We start from the raw sequence: 10352 nt of genomic DNA, 5'->3' as shown, positions 1-10352 counted from the left end.
TACGTGCTTTCTTTAATACAAATTCCCTAGGCTTCAAAACAGTAGCTTTTCCTTCCCTTAGTAGGATATGTAGTTAAGTAAACTTAAATAGCCTGTACTATCAAACTGTCAAAGAAAATCAAAAGGCCTCATATTTTCAAGCTCCAACTTCTACAGCAATATTTAGAAGTGGCTCTCTCCTACATTTAATCAAGAGAACAGTTGCTTGTATTCAAGACTGCCTTTTATTTACATGCTTTCATACCAAGCATAGTACTTTCATCATTTAACACACTCTCTGAGGACAGAGCAATAGGCAAGCCACCCAAGAATGGCTTCTCATCAACTCAAGTATAGGCACAACAGCTGGATTTAACATCATGTCTCCGTTTTCATTAACGACCACCACCAAAACCTACGCATAGTGACTGTGCTTTTATCTGCTACTGGTCTCATGTTTGTAGCAATCATTGACAACAGAATTCTTCCTCACACATCTCCTACAGGTCTTCAATGCAGCTTTCAGCTTCTCGAAGAAAAGGTCAACTCTATTGGCACCACCATTTCTAAGAAATTCCTTTTAGAGGAAGGAAGTGATTGGTACAGCGTATTGATCCAGATGTGGCATGTCAGTTGTCTCAAGAATCAAAGTATCATTACATGAGCTGCTTATGACTATAATGTCTACAACTCTGCAGTTGCATATAGGTAATACTATGGCATTTGTCACTATAGATAGCACAAAGTTTTTTTGAATTGACAAAGCTCAAAACAATGGGGAAGAAAAAATAACTACTATTTGTTACTGCTTTTCTAATTCAGGCATACTTTTGCTAGAGTACAGATAAGAAGAAAATGAGAGTTTGAATAGTTTATCAAACAATCAGCAGAGTGACAAAACGTTTCTCTTTTAGGAAAAAAAAGTCTTTCTTGAGGGAACAGACCTTCTATTTTCCCTTCTGGAATGAATTTTTAGATTCTTCCTCCCACATCACTTGTGATATTTCTGATGATCTGAATATAAAATTTAAGCAGCACTGAATTTATTTTATGCATGGAATAGCAGCATGGAATAATGTGCTGACAAAAATGTACAACTCTTGTGCAGAGACAACTGCTGTACCAATATAACTGCAAATATATGCAAATGTGATACCATATCAGCAAAGAGTAAGCTGGCTCTTAAAACTCTGTTTGCAGCATGCTAGTGTTTGTGTAATACAGACACATGCAGTTTCCGCTTAAGGGTCTTCAAAAAATTGTTCCCATGTTTTAACGGTTTTATCTCCCTGGTTTTCTCCGGTCTAAGAAACAAAGTCTTGAGTTTCCTTTCCAAAATTTGTGAATCTCCATGGAGCCATGTTAAATACACTGTTCTCCAGGGACCGAAAAAAAAAGTCTTGTGATAAATTTGCATGAACATTTATCAAGAACAACTTCAAATTTGCCTGTGAAAACAGGGTATTTAAGTGATTAAATATGTGAGAGGAAAAAAAAAACAGTTCCAAACTTTAACTGGATCTGGTGACACTAATTCTCAAACAGTTCTTCAGCCTACTACTGTTAAGAATGGTTCAGATACAGTTGATAGCTTTGCTCTGAAGACTAACAACAAATCATAACAGATTTTTAATACTAAAATTGAATAATATTTACAGTTCTGACAGCTTTCAAGTGATCTCTGTAGTGGAAACAGAATCCGATGGAAAGAAGTACTGTAGGTAATTATTCAAAAAATATTTTGTCCTAACACCACACACTTAAGGTAACGTTAATACTCATATGGAGAGTATATTATTATTTATGCTCTCTACTGATCTGTTTCAGAAGCATTAATCCTAAAGTTTTGTTAGACACTGCTTTCACCTAGGACAAATGAGTTTACTAAGCCCTCCCTCCTACTAAGAATGCAGAACTATTCAGTATATATCAGTATTCAGATTTGGCTGAAGCAGTGCTTCTTACTGCTTATCTTTACAGCCATAACCTAGAAAAAAACCTGCTAAAGCATCAAATATCACCCAAAATTTATCCACTGCAAAATAGATTAATTAACCAGAAGAAACACGATCTGTTCTTAAAGATTCATGGAATGAAACATGAACAGATTCAACCACTGGATACTAGTTTCAATTAAAGGAAGTTGTTTTCAAATTTGCAGCCAAGACACCAAAAAACTTAAGTGCTTTGGTTACATTATCCTCTTCACAATTACATATTTAAAATATAGCAGCAAATACTTTTGGCATTGACTTCCAAAGATTTTAAAGGAGATTGCAACAACAGAGTATCTTACTGTTATCTTAAACTGAAATTAGCCTGTAGTACTTTGATTAAGCGGAGCAATTTTAACCACGGAGAAATTTATAGTTACAATTAAAATGTCAGCTGAAGATTTACCCAACTCCACATCACTGCTATCAGCTTGTATTTCACTGTCATGCAACTCAATACTACTCTTACACAAACATTAAACAATATTTGAGCATATTTATTCATATCCTTATATCCCAATTTTAAGAGCCATTCATACTTGAGGTTTTTTTTCAAAGGAATAGAGAATCATTTATTTTTCCTTCCAGCTCTCACCTAGTAGTTGGAATTATTAACCTTGCAAGCAAGACTGTTAATGAAGAAGTTTGTTCAAACAACTGATTTCAACTTAGGAGTAAATCACAGTACTCAGAAGATGGTATACTTACTAAAAGACAGATAGGAATCTTATTAACCAGACTACCACTTAAATCTCATGTGCACGCTCTCACCCTGATGGAGGATTTGAACCACCTAGATATCTGCTGGAAAAAAAAATAAAGTATGGTGAGCCACAGGCAATCCAGGAAACCTCTAGTGTACTCTGAGTACCACTTCCAGGTCCAGGTATTGGACAGACCAGAGATGACACATTACTGGACCTGGTGCTCACCAATGTAGAGGAAATCATTCAAAAAGATCCAGAGGCAGTCCAGGCTGATGCAAATATGCCCTGGTTCAGCTCATGATAGAGGAATATGGGCCTGGCAAAGAGCAGAGCCCTAACTTCAGGAATTGTGTATTTAACAGCCACTTTTTTTTTTTTGCAAGAAAGCAACATACTAAGTTAGATATGTTATGATAAAATTTGAAACAGATAAGAGTATACGCTTCAAAGAGTTAGAATAAATATATCAAAGAGGAAGCTTCTCTACTTATACACATTATCTATGTTATATATTTTATATGTAGCCCAAGATAATTCCTGTTCAATCAATACAGGCTAGGCAAACAAAAAGGTTATACAACCGTGATTTAAAACAAAGGTTCTTACCAAAGGACAAATTCAGGCAAAAGACAGAAATATTCTGCAGACAAATTTGTAGTGTCAGACCAAACTGACATTAGAACACTGCATCATATTCCAAGGTTAATTCTACTACCTCTTTTTCCTTCTCCCTCTACTGCATTACTAGAAGTTTTTGAGGTTTTAGCCCAAAAATAGAAAATAAAGTCACATTTCTTTCCTAAATATCAGATCAAAACAAGGTCTCTCTCCAAGTAGAGAGTATTCATCAGTGCATCTGGAAACAGTGGTAGCATCAAGAGTTTTTAATGGCCATAATGTCAGCGAAAGAAGTTAAGATTTAAGTCTTTGGACTCCATTAGGAATTTCACTTACTGAAGAGGAACATCCAACGGACTGTGAGTAAGCAATTAAGTCTATTATCCAAGGAAAGGTTGAGATTTGAAAGCCTGCAGCCAGTGAGATGGAATGAGAAGGAATGAATCCTTCCAAGCATCTTACACAAGACGCAAGTTTTGTTGAAAACTGCAGGAGACTGGACTCTGGTGTACCTATCTGAAATACATTCCATTCATGCTAGAAATAATAGAGAGAAAGAACATTCTGTAAAAGTACCAAGATAAACATCTCTCTACACTTTCATACTTTGATTCATAGATCCCTCCATAAGGATAACACAACATGAATACCCCAAGTGAGCTCACATACCAAAATAAAAGAAACAAAAGATGACCTCTATCCCATGGTATATCTACAGTGCTCATATCCCACACTCCCAGAAATATGGTAGATGAAGTCAGCCCTTCCTCTCAAGGAAGAACTGACTCAGGCAATAAAAACAACTTTCCAGCAAAAGGAAGATTTAGAAAGTGTCTCCACTTCCAGTTAATGGGAATTTTATCTTTAACGTCAAGTTACAAAACACAGAGGCATCGCTTCCCACACAAACACTGAGGTAACCAATCTGCCCAGCTTTAAGAGGAAGAAATACTTGTAGCCTAATTCACAGATCAAGACTTGGTTTTCATGGATTACAGTAAAAGCTTCTATTTCGGTATAAATATGACCAAACTCTTTTCTGATTTAGATCAAATCTTACCCTTGCAGTTATTACAAGTTTTAACAGCAGAGCATTAGGATCTACTGGTGAAGAACATTAGAGTTCGAAGTGAGAACTCCTTTCCTGTCCTCTCCAGAATCATACTGGTTTCCCTGCTGCACCACTGAATTTGATCCTTTTTAAAAGAATCACTGTACAATGAATGACTGTCAAACAGTTGTACTTATTTGACATGAAAAGAAAAATCATTCCTCAGGAAAACTAATCAAGGTTCTGAACAAAAGCAGTTTTCACTTGATTATCTGGGAAAAAAAAAAAGTCTAATGCATGTAACAGTTAAAGGTCTCTCTCAGATTTTTTTAATACAACTTACTTTTCTCCATAATGAGGCAGATGCAGTATTAAATTACATAAGAGCCAAATCAAATCCTATTAGCAAGCCACTGGCATAGCAGTTTTGAACACTGAAGAACAGTCCAAATAATACAATGTTCTATTCATAAATGCAGGAGAATCCCTATTTCAGTCTCGCTCAAGAACCTGTTTTTAATACAGCAAATTCCCAAGTCATCTTCTACAGTCCATCCTTCTAAAAGGTTGATTTTTAGAATTCTTGCTTTTCAATTATCATCTATTTCTGATAAACAGAACACAATGCACTTCCCACTCAAGAGGTAGGGATTAAGGAGTAAGTGTAGCGCAGTACGCAGACATAGGTTTAAAAAAAAAAACTCTTCAGTTTCTAATTTTAAGTCTGTTTCCAGGCAGAGAACTTACATTTAACCCATTTTCTTATAATAGACTAAATAGTCCAGTGAAGTAATTGAAAAAAATCAGTTAATCAGTGATTAAATTTTTAATGTCATACTACGAAGTGACAGATGCAGCTTACTACACAGTATCCTAAGCCACCACAGAGCACAGCTATTACCATGAAGCACAACATTTGTACTGGCATAGTGTTATATTCAAGTCAAAGCTGCCAAACTGCTTACTGCTTAATAGCAAGATTGCACAGGATGGTCTTGGGGATCTCTCTACCATATAAACTCCTCCAAGCAAGTTGAAACATTAACCTGGCACTGACTCCTTCACAGCTGCAACAGATGTTGCTATTTCCTTTGAATTCAAAAGTTTGAATAATCTGAAATAGAAGCAGTTCATTTGAGGAAGTTAACAGGGGAAATGAAGACATAAGGTGAGCTTCCTTGTTAAAGTAGCTGGATAGGTCCATTTTTCTTTTATTTTTACTCACTACATCTGTGAGTAAGTTTATTGTCCAGAGAAAATGTGTTTTTTTTTTTATAGAGAGACAAAAAACCCACAAAACAATTCATTAAGTTTATCAGGAATAATTAACATGCTGAAGTGGAGAAATCAATCAAAGATGTTCCACGTGCTCAAGCTACAAGAACTGGATAATTTCCAAAATACTAAAAGGCAAACAATTTTAAGTCCACCAGTAAGACATTTTTTAAATAGTTGCAAATGAACATACTACAATTACTGTTATCTATGACAAAAAGAGAAGCAGGAATAATGGGTTTGTGATTGCTCAAACTATTTGAATATTATATAGGACTTCAGGAAAAAATCTGAACGATACAACAGCAGATGCAGCACAATTGTTTAAATTACTCCAAGACAGTGATCTTGCCAACATCCTTCTCTGCAAGAATACTCTTTAGGAATGAAAATCAAATGACATCTGATCAAATATAGTACCAAAGGGGGAAGAAAGTTAATTTGAAGATTCATATTCATTCTGCAGCACCTTCATTTTTAACCTGTTGTGATGTAGCTTACGCTGAAAGAAAAGCTATCCAGAGAGAAATCAGTATGTTCTTTCACATTTTGATCTTGAACATGTTACTGACACAGATGATATGAAAGCAAAGACCACCTTATTAAAAAATCACGTTTTTCTGAACAAGTCTCCTCACTTCCTTGTACTCTACCAGAAAGTTAGTGTGCATTTTCTTCTGACATTAGTGCTCATAAGGCTCAGAGTACTGCAGAAGTCTCCAAGGAGGGGTGCATGAAACCCAAGAGACTTGCAGGACAATCCACTGGGATGTGGAAGAGAGTATTTTTCCTTTAATATTAATCAATAGAATTTAATTTTTTTATTATGTATATTACATAAAGTAGTACATTATTTAATTTAGAAATGCACGTAAACTGTGGGTATGAACTCAAAATTATTTTACTGCGAGCTGCAGAATCAAACAAGTTTGGTGACCACTGTTGTAGTCTATCAGGGAGTCAACCCCTGGCACAGGAAAAGATCGCCAATTTTAGGAGGGGATTGTTATTTTGTATAAGCCACACCAGTTTCCAGATTCAACTTAAAGTTGCTGAAATACATAACCACAAGACAAAGCAGAATTTGTATGCTTCCAGCAGCAACCTACACTTGCATTTTCAAACTAGAGCCTGTTAACAGCTCTACCATCTCCAGCTTCTCTGGAACCAAACAAAAAGTAGTAAGAACAATATGAGCAGTTTGCTAATGACTGTTCAAGAGTTTATTCTACCAGTGTTCTGGACTAAAGACATCACAAAGATCAGATAAAAGAAGATTAATGCAACATAATTTTGCAAAATACAAACTGTCCTTATAAAACAAAGTCTGAAGGACTAACACAAAACTAACTGCTGCTGAAAATAGCTGTTTATTAGTTATCACAATCAAGGCAAAAAAAAAAGTTGTGTGGTACCAGGATAAATGAGAATTTTCCATGCAGATTTTAAAATCATTAGAACACCATTTTGCACAAAGCTAGTAAAGCTTCATCCAAGCTCATGAACACAGAGTTCACCACTTTTCAAAAAACTGGGAGCAAGAACAGTTACAAATGGAAAGCTTCTAGGATATCTAGAAGTACAGTGACAAAGCTTAAGAGAACTTCTCATGTTTTATTTTGGTAGGACTAAAGTTCAGAAAGAAATACGAGTACTGCTTACAAATATAAAGAAGAACAAAAAAGATAAGAAGTGATCTGAATTAAATCACAGTAACTCAAGAGCTATGAGGCCTCATGATTGACAACAGCCTTCAGCAAGGTGCTGCAAGAAGAATCCTACTTGCAGGAGCCAGCCTTACAAAAAGGCAGCAAGGAGAAAGCAGTTTTCAGACCTCACATTACATCATCAGCTAACTGGATAGCCTAGAATTGTCTTAGTCTCCTACGGATCTTAAGCTCTGTCTTCTTCACAGACTATCAGAGACAAACCAAGATCTAGAAGAAAGTTGCAGCAGTCATTCACCATTTTCAAGAGAGTATGTAATCCTTATAAAAAAAAAAACTAGTGCCACGCAGTTTTTCTACTGTACCCAGCGTTTTAAATTGTAAGATAAACTGCACTGTTTCTTCAACAAAATAAAAATTAAAGAGGATATTTTAAAGAACTCGTCATCCAACTTGATTAAAAAATTAGAAAAAGTAATCAACCCTGTGATTTCACATGACCCTGCACTAAGACTATCAGTAACATTTTATTTACTTGTTTTCCAGTTCAGAGGACAGATGTGTGACTTTCTGTGGAGAAGACAGCCAGGCACATTTCTGTTTTTGAAGGAATGCTTTTTTTCTTCCTTCCCAGTTTAATTTGGATAGCGGGGTAAAGTTTGTCCTCTGAGATCACCATCTTACAGCCTGTCAAGGTACAGGCTAACACATTCATTAAGTGTTTAGTGAACAACAGAACAAAGCTACCAGTAGAGGGCTTGGTCTACACACCACTTATCAGAGTTTTAAGTGGCTGAACAAAAGGCAAATATTAAATCAGAATAATTCACAGACTGTGAAGTTTCTTGTTTCAAAAATAATCTCCCCAATTAAGGCAATACCATACATTTTTGTATGCCAGTAGATAACTTAACCAATCCAATTCTAGCTGCTTTAAAAGCATTTACCTTCTGGAACTGTAAGGCGTGTGATGTTACAGCACATTTACATTGAGGAAGACAAAGGCATATGGAATGTCTTTTACAAGCTATAGTTTTACTTTACTAGGAAAAACATATTCCTAAGCTTTAAGAAAAAAAATCCTCTCAGCAGGGCAGTGCACCCCACCGCAAACACAACGAAATCATGCAGAGCACATAAGGTTGTCTCCCTCTCCCTTCTTTGTTAATAATAACCATCTTCACAGCTCTAAGTCTCTGGAGACTGATGCTTCTGCATCACCTTATCTGTGACATTAGCAACTGTGACAGTATCAAACTCCCTCTACAAGAGAGATTAACACAAACCAAGCAGACAAGCAACATACCAATTGCCTTGGCTATCTGCAGCCAGTGATAAGTTACAAGACCATTACTTGGAGCTTAAAATAAGAGAGAAGATATGCAATCCATCCACTCAGTACTGAAGCATCATCCAGCTGTGTTGCCACAGCCACTTCTGAAAACAATCCCTTCCTACTGTAAGAATGATCAAACAATATCTTAGGTGGTTGGACTGACACCTATGCTATCTTCATAAGACAAACTCTTGCAAAAAGAGTATTCCTTCCGTATGTGCATCTTCCTCAAACACCGCATCCTCCTCAAGCAGGGCTCTTCTGTGAGAACAGAATCAGAACAACTGTTAGACATGTGATATAAACAAAGCTGTAAAAAAAATACAAAATACATTCTTTCATGGACACTAGCATCAGCATTGCAGAAACACTGCCTGTCAACATGCACTCACTTTTGAGAAGCAAGAAAAGTGTTGTGCAGACCGAGGGTAAGATGAAATAGCTGAATTCAAGCAGCAAACACACTGCTGGTGAGTGCTTCTAGATCAGTCTTGATGTAAAGTAACAGCCAATCTTGGTACACTGGTTTAAGAAGCTATTCAAAGCAAAGAAAATGAATGGCAGTTCCCTGAGGAACAAGAAGCATTTTCGTGGGGAAACAACAGATCTTTACTTAGCATACATTGCAATCAGTGCTGCTAGGATGTTTGTATCAACTGCCCTGCTACCAATACAGCTTACAGTAGTACAAGAAAAATCACTGTTTGATTAGAGGGTTTAATTTTTCAAGTTCGTAAGAAGTTGGAAGGAAAACATCAAGTTAAAAAAAAAATCTTAGACACCTATCCATTCTGCTGAACAAATTAAAGACATTTTAGAAATTAGCACTTTAAGTTCAGCAATGTTTACAACTTATCTATTTTGAGACCCTGTCCAAAAGCAACCTATCAAGAACAATTCTAGCTATCCTTTATTATAAATTTGAATAAAGGATGCTTATAGAAAGCACAGTTCCAGACTGTTACATTATGCATCAAAATGCCTTAACAGTATCATGAAGAGCTTGCTGGGCTGCAGCAATATAAACACACAGAATACCTGCCTGCCAAGTTTAGGATTGCAGGGCATGTCCTGCTTACAGGACACAGTTATCCAACAGCCCTTCCCTTTCTGCTCCTCATCCCAGCATAGAGCTGAAGTCAGAGATATGAAAGAAGTTCAGTGCGTTTCCCATAGACAATATGGCTTACTTATAATGACTCTAACCTCACAAAAAGTGATTGGTCGACTTTGCACTAACTGAGAATCAGACTAACGGGCATCAGTCCTGAGCAAATCTAACAGACAATAAGACTATGCTGCTACTGTTAGTGAGCATTGTGCTATCTAATCAGAACTGTGCCACGGAGACACCTCCTTGCATCACCAAACAATCCTGTATTAGAATAGATATTTGTGTTTCCAGAAAACATAGCTGGAGAATCGCCAGAAACAAAAAACACAGCACAAATGAATACGGACGCACTGAGCTGCCTAATGAGGGTCTGAAGCACCGGAGTCTTCAGAGACGACATTTTCTCATGGAATTCCTGCCTGACTGACTAGGAGTGAAAGATGGGATGTGAAGAGCTCTGGAAACGTAACATTCCTCAATTCATTAGGATGCGGTCCGCACGCCCCCTCATTCCAATCGACCGGTGGAAAAACCAACTGAGATACGCAGACACCAGCGCGCTGCCAGAACCCAGGGGGCTGCAAGAAAACAGCGCTGTAGTACTTTAACGC

At 36.9% G+C, this 10352-nt stretch overlaps 1 protein-coding gene across 1 annotated transcript in view; it reads right to left on the bottom strand.

Moving 5' to 3' along the window:
• Window positions 1–10352, bottom strand: part of SLC12A2 (solute carrier family 12 member 2) — a gene marked incomplete at its 5' end in the record, with an annotated part of 59890 nt that overhangs the window by 48754 nt on the left and 784 nt on the right. The window lies entirely within an intron of this gene.

Source organism: Meleagris gallopavo, chromosome Z (assembly GCF_000146605.3).
Source record: "Meleagris gallopavo isolate NT-WF06-2002-E0010 breed Aviagen turkey brand Nicholas breeding stock chromosome Z, Turkey_5.1, whole genome shotgun sequence".
Lineage (NCBI taxonomy): Eukaryota > Metazoa > Chordata > Aves > Galliformes > Phasianidae > Meleagris > Meleagris gallopavo.
The sequence above is the reverse complement of the archived record's forward strand: the minus strand, read 5'-3'. Positions and strand labels throughout refer to the sequence as shown.